This window comes from Bubalus bubalis, chromosome 11 (assembly GCF_019923935.1).
Source record: "Bubalus bubalis isolate 160015118507 breed Murrah chromosome 11, NDDB_SH_1, whole genome shotgun sequence".
Classification (NCBI taxonomy): domain Eukaryota; kingdom Metazoa; phylum Chordata; class Mammalia; order Artiodactyla; family Bovidae; genus Bubalus; species Bubalus bubalis.
The window spans coordinates 19,864,110-19,876,788 of NC_059167.1; the positions used below are offsets into that span (position 1 = coordinate 19,864,110).

The 12,679-nt window shown below is 44.0% G+C and overlaps 1 long non-coding RNA gene across 1 annotated transcript in view; it reads right to left on the reverse strand.

The window, feature by feature from the left end:
- Positions 1-3,620: 3,620 nt before the first annotated feature.
- LOC123327978 overlaps positions 3,621-12,679 on the reverse strand; it is a 21,872-nt gene continuing 12,813 nt past the window's right edge. The window contains exon 5 of the long non-coding RNA XR_006639681.1: positions 3,621-4,255. This is a non-coding gene — a long non-coding RNA (uncharacterized LOC123327978). The remainder of the gene's footprint in view (positions 4,256-12,679) is intronic.

The window sequence follows — 12,679 nt, forward strand, 5'->3', positions numbered from 1 at the left end:
TCAGCAATAAAATTCCAATCCTAATAAACTTTGCATCTCATCCCCTTGGGAGGTCTCTAAAATTATGCAACATTAAGAGAAGGGGTCTATCCCTTCTATTATCCTTAGCTAATCCCTTCATGGGATCAAGTGTTTAGCAACTAATTTCATGTAGCAAGTGAAAACAAGCCTGTAAATGGTGAATGAAGCCTTCTTTAATTTCACTGTGCTGATGAATATGAAAAGTATGGTCCAAAGGAGAATAACTGAAGCTGAAAAATCTAAAAACCACCAGAATAAAATGTACACAGAGCATTCTTCTAAGTTACTCTATTCAGTTCAGTTCAGTCACTCAGTTGTGTCTGACTCTTTGCAACCCCATGAACCGCAGCACGTCAGGCCTCCCTGTCCATCACCAACTCCCAGAGTCCACCCAAACCCATGTCCATTGAGTCGGTGATGCCATCCAACCATCTTATCCTCTGTCATCCCCTTCTCCTCGTGCCCTCAATCTCTCCCAGCATCAGGGTCTTTTCCAATGAGTCAGTTCTTTGCATCAGGTGGCCAAAGTATTGGAGTTTCAGCTTCAACATCAGTCCTTCCAATGAACACCCAGGACTGATCTCCTTTAGGATGGACTGGTTGGATCTCCTTGCAGTCCAAGGGACTCTCAAGAGTCTTCTCCAACACCACAGTTCAAAAGCATCAATTCTTCGGTGCTCAGCTTTCTTTATAGTCCAACTCTCACATCCATACATGACCATTGGACTCTATTAGAGAGGCTGAAATTGACAAGGAAACACCTACCATTAGAAGTCCTAGATGATAATTTTGCCATGAATTCCTGCAATTTACTCTGCTGATGAAAGAAGAGGCTCAGAAAGGATCATGAAATGCCAAAGGATTACAGCTGGGAGCAGAACTCTGTTCTCCTGATTCCAGCCCTGCTGCTGCTGCTGCTGCTAAGTTGCTTCAGGCATGTCTGACTCTGTGCGACCCCATAGATGGCATTCCACTAGGCTCCCCCGTCCCTGTGATTCTCCAGGCAAGAACACTGGAGTGCGTTGCCATTTCCTTCTCCAATGCATGAAAGTGAAAAGTGAAAGTGAAGTCGCTCAGTCGTGTCCAACTCTTAGTGACCCCATGGAATGCAGCCCACCAGGCTCTTCCGTCCATGGGATTTTCCAGGCAAGAATACTGGAGTGGGGTGCCATTGCCTTCTCCGGATTCCAGCCCTGCATTCTTCTTCATGGTGCTTGTTTAAAAGTTTTCCCTGTTGTTTGTATTTGTGTTGCTTGTTTAACTGAAGAACACTCAGGACTCAAATAATGATAGAGGGAGCGGCTGCCCCACGTGGGGGTCTGCTGCCTAGGCTGTGACCTCTACTGACCTTGAGGGCTCATCAGGTCACAGGTAGACACCACTCTGGTTCCCATCCACCCCCCCAGACTCCCTGTTGCTTGACCTTGGATAAATATAATAATTCCATGCTTATCTCTTCCTTTGTAAGCACTGGCGGTAAAAACCTTTGCCCTGCCAAACTGCCCTATGTGTACTTTTAAAACAGCAGCAGAAGAGGCTGCATGACGTCAACGCTGTAGCCAGTCTGCAGTGAAGTCCGTCACGGGGACCATGTGACCCTGACACCAGTCAGGGAGCTCTGACAGGCTCAGAGCCAGTATGACCGTCACCCGTGTCTCCACACTCAAAGCTGGCAGGGGGATCCAGTCAGGACAAGTGACTAAGATCACAGGTGACACAAAAGTGGTCCTAATAGCAGAGGTGTAGATCATTAACTCCAAGGGATTTTAAGACCTCTCCTGTCCCCGGATCTGACCCAAATAGTAACTGATGGCATTCTATTTCTGGTCAGCTAGAACCCTGACTCTGGGCTTCCTGCCTCCTCTTTTCAGCCATTCTCCTGGCTGGCTGAAACAACTGGGCTGTTTCCTCAGCTTAACCCTCTGCACACTCTAAGATGAGTTCTCAAATGGTATGTGCTCAGTCGCTTCAGTCGTGTCCGACTCTTTGTGATCCCACGGACTGTAGCCCACCAGGCTCCTCTGTCCATGGGATTTCCCAGGCAAGAATACTGGAGTGGGTTGCCATGCCCTCCTCCAGGGGATCTTCCTGACCCAGGAATTGAACCCGCACCTCCAGCATCACAGGCGGATTCTTTACCCACCGAGCCACCTGGGAAGCCCTTCTCAAATGGTGTTCATCCCCAAATCAGCTGGGATACCTTTGGAAATGCTTGTTTCCAGGCTGTGCTCCCAGGGGTTCTGATTCAGTGGCTTTGGTGAGTGTCCTGGGAATCTGCATTTTAACAAACAGTGTGACTGAGGATCACTGATCCTCCACCCTTTGCCCCTCATGCTGAATTGGGACACAGACAAGCCTCCTGATTAGGCAACAGGCTCTTCCATGGCCATTCTGCCAGGCTCACCCCAGCCCCGGATGCCCTCGTCCTTTCAGGCGCCTGCTCAGCTGGTCCCCTGGGAGACCCCCCCCCCCCACCCCACTCCACACCTTGGCTGCCTCTGAATGGGTGTGGGCTCTACCTCTGAAGAATTCCTAAACCATTTTTATCTCCCAGGCCGGTGGCTGTAGGCTTGAAGTCAGGCTAATTCTCTTTACAACCCTCCAACACAAAGGATTCATTTTCCTCCCTCTCTTGGGCAATACGCTTATTTGCCTTGAGGAACCTAGACTTATGAAACACACAGGCCTACTTACTAAAATGTCTTGAAAGCAGCTTCTCCCTCAGCCCATGGCATCAGCCATTCCGTCCGTGTGGCCCTTTGGGTGGCTGCTAATGGAAAACTCAATCAACAATAAAGAGATTTCTTGACCCGGGTCACGGCAAGGTCCAGAGCCAGTTCAGGCCTCAAGCCTGTCTTGGTTCAGTTTCTTTCCATCTGTTTTTGCTTTGTTTTGTTTTGTTTTCAATCTCTCTTTGCCTTGCAGAGTGTAAGCAACACCCAACTCCATATCCACAGAGGGAGAGGGACTGTGTCTGCCATAACATTCCAAGCAAAATAATCCTGGCTTTCTCCTGACTAGGCCATGTCTGTCACAGGCTTCTTTGGAGCCAATGACTGCAGACTCCCAGTTGACTTACCCTGACCCCGAAGCTGGGGGGACGGGCATGGGGGTCCCCCAATAACATAGGCTGTATGGGGTGGGGCGGGCCCTGGGTCCTTTAGGATGGAGGAAGGGAGGAACAGGATACAGGGTAGTCTTACAACAACCACCGAAACAGCTAGTGCTAGCCCCAAATTCTCCCAGGGGATCCTCTGGTTAAAAGCAGTAGAAATCAGGCACAAAATAAGTCTTTGGTGGTTAATCGGCTACCTGTGAACACAGGCGAAGGAGACGCTAGGGGTAATGGAAACAGCAGGGCTTTCATCCAATGAGGAAAGGGTTCATTCAACACACAAGTTTCTCTTCTCTACTCACTCTTGCCTCCAAATTCAATCTTGAAGTTTTCCCCAGATAAAAGTCACTTCACATCTAATTCTTCTTATTCTTTGCTTCTGCTGCTGCTGCTGCTAAGTCGCTTCAGTCGTGTCCGACTCTGTCCCACCCCATAGACGGCAGCCCACCAGGCTCCACCATCCCTGGGATTCTCCAGGCAAGAACACTTGAGTGGGTTGCCATTTCCTTCTCCAAAGCAGGAAAGTGAAAAGTGAAAGGAAAGTCGCTCAGTCACGTCTGACTCTTCGCGACCCCATGGACTGCAGCCCACCAGGCTCCTCCAGTAACTTTATATCACTTAAGAAATCTGACAGACAGCTCCTCTTAAAGGCATGGTGCCTATTTTCTTGTTAAGTATAAACATATGCTTAAGAAGTGTTACAGAAAGCAGGGACTGCCTGCTTGCTGCTCAAAAGTCAATAAAAAGGCCAGGTGGGTGGAAAAGAAAGTTTTCTTTATTTTGGATGCCGGCTACCAGCTGAGGTAGGGGGGACGGTGTATCTGAAGGCCAACTGCCACTCACCCCAACCCCAGCAATCAGGGGATAGAGCTTTTATAGACAGAGGGAGGGCACTCCACGCAGAAACAGCACAGTTAGCTCTGACAGCCAGCTTCGGATTGGTCATCGGTGGTCTGACCAGTGTCATCTTAGTTGTTTTAGGTACAGTTAATCTTCAGTTCCAGGGTCAGTTTGTTTCCATTTCTTTGAAGCCAGTTCTCGAAATTGTGGCAGTTTATGTCATGATTACAGTCTGGTCATCATGCAGTTAACGTCTCCACGTGGTGAGGGTTTCAGTATCTATAAGACAGCTCACAGGATATGGCTCAGAATATTATCTATAGCCCTTGAGAGGGAACTAAAGGTCCTTGACTATGGTTAATGACTAAACTGTTACTATCTGGTCTCCTCTGACTGTTTTCCTTTATTTCTGCATTCTCTCACTTCTCTGGTTAAATGTATTCACTGGGTAAAGTTTTTCCACAGACAAAAGACAGGCAGAGGACATGGGCCTGGGGGGCAAGGATCACAGGTTCCTGATCAGTTTCAGAAGAACAAATCAAGGTAAAACATTTTTATCCATGAAAACAGTAGTTTGTACATCGAGGTTTTTTCCTTTGAAGAAATTGGTATCAAATTGTTTTTTTAAAACTATACCCGTTTTGCCATTTGCAGGCATAGATTCAGGACCCAGAAACAGAAAGGATCCAATTTTTTTTTTAAAGAGAAACCACTTGTCAGTTAGGAGCGATCTGAGTAAGCTAACGCTCAAAACTAAGTTAGAAGAGAAAGGAAAAAAAAAGATCCATTAGGACTTGCAGAGATTCTAAGTAGAAAACAAGCTCCCCAGGGTCCATGAAAGATCTCCAAACAGAGGGAAGAGAAGTGACACTTGGTCTTTGGTGTGGGTTCCTCTAAATCCATGCCACCCCAGATGTAGCCCATGGGGATCTTATGTTCCCATTACCAGAGAATGACTTAGGAAAGGATGGAAAATGAACCATTATTGACAGAGAAACTGTCCTGACTGCTCTGAAAAGACTCAGGAATGGACAAGTCTTCCTCTTCAACCAGGCACTGTCTTGTTGGGCTATGGTGCCTGGAACTTGGCAGTCAGCTGGTCTGAGGACCAAAGCCACCAGGGAGGGCAGAATAGGAGAGTCTCAGAGAAGTAAAGCTGGGGCATGCCTGCTACCTAAAGCCTGTCCTGACTCTGTGCTTCTTGCCACTTGAAGTGGTAAACTTCCCTATATGAAGCTGCTGGAGTCAGGTCTTTGAATTAATTGCAGCAGAAAGCTTTCTTACGCACAGGATTTTGGTGACCATGGGTTCTAAGGCTAAAATTCTAGTGGGTAAACTTGATAATCCATTTAATTGGTATAGGATGCTTTGGGCTGCAAAGTAGAGAATACATGACAAAAGGCTTTAAACAATAAGGATGTTTCTTTATCTTGCTTAACAAGAAATAGGGAGGCAGATATTTTCCAGGCTATCTACCTAGTTAGACTCCAAATCTGTCACCCTCAGATGACAAGGTCAAAAAGCAACTAAGGAGATATGGAATTTATTCATGCTTGCTTCCAACTTTCTCACCAAAGAAAATTGTTCCTAGAAGCCGCTTCACACATTTCCCCTCAAGTCTCATTGGTCAGAACTGAGTAGGTTACGTGGCCATTTTCCCTTCAAGCAAGTCCCTGGCGTTTCCAGAATCTCACAGAGAGGACTCTCTCATGCAGGAGAAGGTGGGAGGGGAATGACCAGCGGGTATGAGACCCAATCCCCTTAGCTAAATCCTCCCAACCGAGTTTCCTCCAACCCAAGTTTTGCTCATAGTTTTCCACAGGAGGAAAAATGCTCATACTCTTTGGGCAGAAAATGTATAATAATGCATCTGCTTAGATACAAATATTTGATGATAGCTGTGTATCAAACTCTTAGAAACACCTGTGAATTTCACATTGCCTGGTGCACCAACAGCAAGGAAGGAAGAGGCTCTCATTTAGCTGGTAAATTATGACAAAGCCCTCTTACTGGGCAAGAAGTTAGTGAAGGTAGCCTGTGCCCTCCTAGGGAGGAAGCATTCATGTTTAAACCCTTTGAAAGGTTGTTGTTGAATCACGCGAATACACCGGGATTCTTGGCCCCTGGAGGAGAAGAATTCAATCCGAGGCTTGATCGCTCAGAGCTTTTGTGTAATAAAGGAGATAGAGAAAGCTTCTGACATAGGCATCAGAAGGGGGCAGAAAGAGTACCCCCTTGCTAGTCTTCAGCTGGATGTTATATAGTCACTAGCAGTCTGTTAATGAAAGAAAGGAATGTCTTATAATTTAGAATAGCACCAGGCCCCTCAGCCATAAGATGCATTTTGGGATAATCTTGGCACCAAATGGTTTATCCTGGGCCATAAAATGATTAACTTGAATCTTAAAGAAGGGCAGACCACCATACAAATAGTTTCATTTACATAGATTAGGGGAACAATATCTGAGTATAACATACTGGTTTGTCAAGTAGGTTCTGGGCCAAGAGGCGGAACCGACTTGGAGACAGAGTTTGGGGTAAAGGAGTAGTACATTAGCATAGCTTAAGACAAACATTTCCATAAGAAAAAGGCATTGGTTATCTCTAGGATCAAGAATAGCTAACTTCAGGCGAAACCAGGTGTCATTATGGCAACACAGTATTTTAAGAGAAACCTCCCTTTAAATTTGTATAGAGAAGGAAAAAAATATTGCTAGTTTGTTTCCTCCTGCCGCTTAAGAGAGATAAAAATGTCTGACACTTGCAGGCTATTTCCTCCATTTGGAGACCCCTCTCTCCTTGGGGACCCCTAGATTTCCTATCAACCTGCCTAGGAAATGACTCTCTCACCTTGTCTTGTTAAATGGGTCGTGTGTGCTCAGTCACTCAGCCGTGTCTGATTTGTGACCCTATGGACTGTAGGGCACCAGGCTCCTCTGTCCATGGGATTTTCCAGGTAAGAACACTGGCGTGGGTTGCCATTTCCCTTCTCCAGGGCATTTTCCTGACCCAGGGATTGAACCCACGTCTCCTGTGTCTCCTGCATTGCAGGCGGATTCTTTATCTGCTGAACCATCGAGGAAGGATGTTAAATGGGTCATTAGACAACAATGTGATGCCTGAAGTACTTGAAACTACACCTGCTCTTTATTGTATCTTCACAATTTTTCTGTTGTTCTTTTTTTTTTCCTTCCCCAATATCTAGTGTATATTCTCAAAAATACATTTTTAAAAAATATTTCTGGGATTGTTCTATGACCAGACCTTTCCAGGTATATCTGGGATCTGGTCTGGGACATTTCCTACCAATATATTTTTCATAGAAATGGTAAAGAAGGAAGGGAAAGTAATATTAATTAAGTATCTATTACATGCCTTGTGGTACTTGCTCTTTTTGCATTCAATTCACTGAACAGAGGGATGGTCTAGTAGAGAGGATACAGGCTATGTGTCCATACACAGATCCCTTAATTACTCCAACAGTATTCTTTACCACTAAAATAGGGATAATAGTTTCTACCTCATAGCATTGCTATGAGAACTAAATAATCTAAGCATGGGCTACCAGGTAGCCTGTGCTCCAAAAATGATTGACACCCCTATGGGGTAGCCTCCAGTGGTGGACTGTATCCTGTCACTTATGAAAGTTGATTTTTAGATTTGCGGGGATTTTGCAAGCTAGCTGTTTAACAGTTGTTAGCTTGATGGGAATATTTATGTCCTAGAAATCAGCAAGCACTACAAAGCAGAGCTTTTCTTCTTGGAGAGGCAATTGTGAAACATTTGCTGGTGTATCACTGATTAGTTCCATCTGATAGATGAGATTCAGAGAGGTTAAGTAACTTATCCAAGGATATACAGCAAGAAAAGGACAGAAATGGGATATGAACTCAGGTCCGTATCATTGCAAACATTACTCATGTCTCTACTCATTCGCAGGTATGAATATAAACACAACCATTCACTCTTTTATTTAGCAATTATTTATTAAGCATCTATATAGTATGTGCCAAGCACTCTTCTAGAGACTGTAGGATCTACATATAAAAAAAAAAAGTCACAATGCCTCAAGTCTACCCTCAAGTGGTGGTCATCATCACTTTGAAATTAAACCTCATGTTATTTGAATTCAATCTACTTGTCAGCCACTGCTCAAGGTAAATGCCAGTATCCAAGGACTCTGTCTTCTCAAGTGTTGGACAAAATCATGAGGTTGGTAAACTGCCTTGGAGTCCACTCCACGCCATCCCTGCTGCAGCCCAGCCTTTCTCCCTCCAGATTTGTCCCGGCCAGAGTGTAAAAGCGGAGCATTGAGAAATACGCTTATAGAGTTCCCAGGCCATCCAGTCGTAAGGAATCAGTGCTTTCACTGCCACGGCTGGCCTGGGTTCAATCCCTAGTTAGGGAACTGATTTCCCACAGGCCAAGGAAGGCATCCAAAAAATAAATAAATAGGAATGTGCTTATTATATGTTATAATGTGATGCTCTCAGAGTATTGGCATTTTTAGACAACAATCTCCAGGAGACAAAAGCTGATGCAATGAAGTAACCTGGCGAGAAATTGTCTGTGGTCATCACAAACAGTGTAAGCTACTTCCTTCCTGCTTCCCCACCCAAATGTAGCACAACTTTTGATGTTTCCCGAACTTTGGTCATTCTAGTACTACTTTCTATTTTTTCCATACTATCACCTGTTTATTTTAATAAATACTTATATTTTTTTCTGTAAGTCAGTTTACTTTTTTTCCTTAAATTTATTTGAAAAGAAAGTGTCAAAAGGTGGGGTGGGGGGAGATAAATTATGAGTTTAGAATTAATGTATACATACTATGTAAAATAGTCAACAAGGAGCTACAATTTAGCACAGGGAACTCTACTCAATATTCCATAATAACCTATATGGGGAAAGAATCTGAAAAAGAATGGATGTATGCATGCATGCCTGCATGCTCTTGTTTCAGTCATGTCTGACTCTTTGCTTATGAACTGTAGGCTGCCAGGCTCCTCTTCCATAGGATTCTCCAGGGAGGAATACTGGAGTGGGTTGCCATGCCCTTGTCTAGGGTATCTTCCCGACCCAGGGATTGAACTCACTCCTCTTATGTCTCCTGCATTGGCAGGTGGGTTCTTTACCGCTAGTACCACCATATGTATAGAAGAAAGAAGTGAAGTCGCTCAGTCGTGTCTGACTTTGCAACACTATGGACTATATATGTATATGTATAACTAAATCACTTTGCTGCACACTTAAAACTATTATATTGTAAATCAACTATCTGCACGTGCATGCTTAGTTGCTCAGTTACGTTGGACTCTTTGCGACTCTATGGACTGTAGTCTGTCAGGCTCCTCTGTTCGTGGGATTCTCTACGCAAGAATACTGGAGTGGGTTGCCATTCCCTCCAATATAAGATAAAAAAAATTTTAAAGTGTCACTGCTTTAAATAAAAAACTATCATGAGTCACCAAAGATATGATAATCAAAATAAATATACAACTATTATACGGAAGAATGAAAGTGAAAGTCACTCAGTCATGTCTGACTCTTTGTGACCCCATGAATTGTACAGTCCATGGAATTCTCCAGGCCAGAATACTGGAGTGGGTAGTCTTTTCCTTCTCCAGAAAATCTTCCCAACCCAGGGATCGAACCCAGGTCTCCCTCATTGCACGCAGATTCTTTACCAGCTGAGCCACAAAGGAAGCCCAAGAATACTGGAGTGGGTAGCCTATCCCTTCTCCAGAGGATCTTCCCAACCCAGGAATTGAATCAGGGTCTCCTGCATTGCAGGTGGATTCTTTACCAACTGAGCTATCAGGGAATATTCCCATGTTTAATTCCAACAATCATCTCATAGGCCACCAGTGGTCCATGTATCCGACTCTAGAAACGCTGTTTTAAGAGTGGGGAGAGGGTTTCTCTCTTCCCAGGAGTTAAGTTAGCATTTAAAATACTCTGATCAAAAATGTTTATTCTAAGGAAAGTGTCCCTAAGTTGAGAGTTTAACAATTTGCAAGAATTATAAGAAAGATTTTCAATGAACACAAAATGTTTTCTTATTCTTATTTTTCTCCATTCTGGCCTCTTTTCAGATAAAGTCTTTATTTCCTTCCTCTTTCTCCTTAGTAAACTCAGCTCCATCATGAACACTCAACCCTCTGCCCTCCTCAGCAGTGTCCACCCACAGTGATTCACTTTTGGGCTTCCTCCACCAGCTTGGCCCTCCTCACCCCGTTGACATTACAACTCTCCTCATTTGTAAGAAGTATGATTATTTCACACCAAACTGTGAATCCAGAAGCAACCAAAAGTAAATGCTCAGTTTGGGGGTCTGGATGATAAAGCTGCTGAGCTGTCTTGGGTATGTCTTGAGTGTGTCTTCAGGCTTTTCTTCTCAGCTCTATGGGCAATGGATCTCAAAGGCCTGGGCCTGAATTAATAGGTGTCAGGCATTTACCTAAACCTATGACAACTAGTTTACCCTGTTCATGCAAGGAAAGGGATGGGGGCTTCCTATGCAATATTTCTTAGTCTACCTACATACCCTGAACCCTACTCATTTCACTAATGAAAAATAGGATTTTATGTAATCCAATGCAACTCTCAATTCTGACTGAAGATAGATGTTTAGGCCACCCTAGCAAGTAGGAATGGAAAAGCAATTTAATAAGGTTTAGAAAAATAAAAATGTGTGATGTTCCTTGGACTGTTGCAGGGCAAAGTAATACATTTTAGTCTCATAGGAATTAAGCCATCGTGGTCAGGACAACAAGCAGTGATATTGGCAATTTCACAGAAAAATCTCTGCTGGATACTGGATCACAATGCAAAGCAGCCCTGCATTGGGCCCATTTATAAGCTACATGGGCTGATGACTCTGCCTTTTACAGCTTGCACTTCCCTGAAGACATAAATATTTACATTTGTGAAGCCATTTACAAAGCACTTTCGCATGTCTTTTCTTTGAGACTTCAGATCAACTCAGAGCAGAGCAGGTAGTGCGTTTTATGGACAAAGAGACCTTGGGAAGTCAGACACACTCATACCAACAGAGATGGGAAAAAAAAAAACTTAGGCGTAATTAGTCTATACTCTGTCACTTGGTTCATGCAAGCCCCAGGGAATATAATTCCAAAAGAAATTCATGTTTTCTTAGAGAACAGACTTTCAGATCGACACGTACACACTGCTATTAACATATTTAAAGTGGAAAACCAACAAGGTCCTACTAGATAGCACAGAGTTAATGTGGCAGCCTGGATGGGAGGGAAGTTTGGGGGAGAATGGATACATGAATATATATGCCTAAGTCCCTCTGCTTTCTACCTGAAACTATCACAATATTGTTAATCGACTATATTCCAGTATGGGTCTCCCTGGTGGCTCAGTGGTAAAGAATCCACAGGCAATGCAGGAGCCGCAGGAGATATGGGTTCGATCCCTGAGTCGGGAAGATCCCTTGGAGGAACACATGGCAACCCACTCCAGTATTCTTGCCTGGAGAATTCCATGGCCAGAGGAGCCTGGCAGGCTACAGTCCATAGGGTTGCCAAGAGTCAGACGTAACTGAAGTGATTTAGTACACACACATGCAAACACTCCAGTATAAAATTAAAAGTTTAAAGAAAGGAAATTCATGTTTCCACAAATTGCATCTTTCTTCCTGGGTTTGAGTGGCACCACAACCCAATCGCCCAAGCTGGAAATTTTGGCATCTTCATGTACATCATCCGATCTCTCATCATCACTTCCCTCCCTCTTTACACACTGTTACTGCTGTCATCCTCTCTTACCTGGAACCTGGTAATAGAGGTTTTTAAAATTAATTTATTTTTAATTGGAGGATAATGCTTTACAATGTTGTATACATACATCAACATGCATTAGCCATAGGTATGCTTTATTGACTATGCCAAAGCCTTTGACTATGTGGATCACAATAAACTGTGGAAAATTCTGAAAGAGATGGAAATACCAGACCACCTGACCTGCCTCTTGAGAAACCTATATGCAGGTCAGGAAGCAACACTTAGAACTGGACATGGAACAACAGACTGGTTCCAAATAGGAAAAGAAGTACATCAAGGCTGTGTATTGTCACCCTGCTTATTTAACATATATGCAGAGTACATGGTGAGAAACGCTGGGCTGGAAGAAGCACAAGCTGGAATCAAGGATTCCGGGAGAAATATCAATAACCTCAGATATGCAGATGACACCATCCTTATGGCAGGAAGTGAAGAGGAACTAAAAAGCCTCTTGATGAAAGTGAAAGAGGAGAGTGAAAAAGCTCAACATTCAGAAAATGAGGATCATGGCATCTGGTCCCATCACTTCATGGCAAATAGATGGGGAAACAGTGGAAACAGTGTCAGCCTTTATTTTTCTGGGCTCCAAAATCACTGCAGATGGTGACTGCAGCCATGAAATTAAAAGACGCTTACTCCTTGGAAGGAAAGTTATGACCAACCTAGATAGCATATTCAAAAGCAGAGACATTACTTTGCCAACAAAGGTCCGTCTAGTCAAGGCTATGGTTTTTCCTGTGGTCATGTATGGATGTGAGAGTTGGACTGTGAAGAAGGCTGAGCGCAGAAGAATTGATGCTTTTGAACTGTGGTGTTGGAGAAGACTCTTGAGAGTCCCTTGGACTGCAAGGAGATCCAACCAGTCCAGTCTGAAGGAGATCAGCCCTTGGTG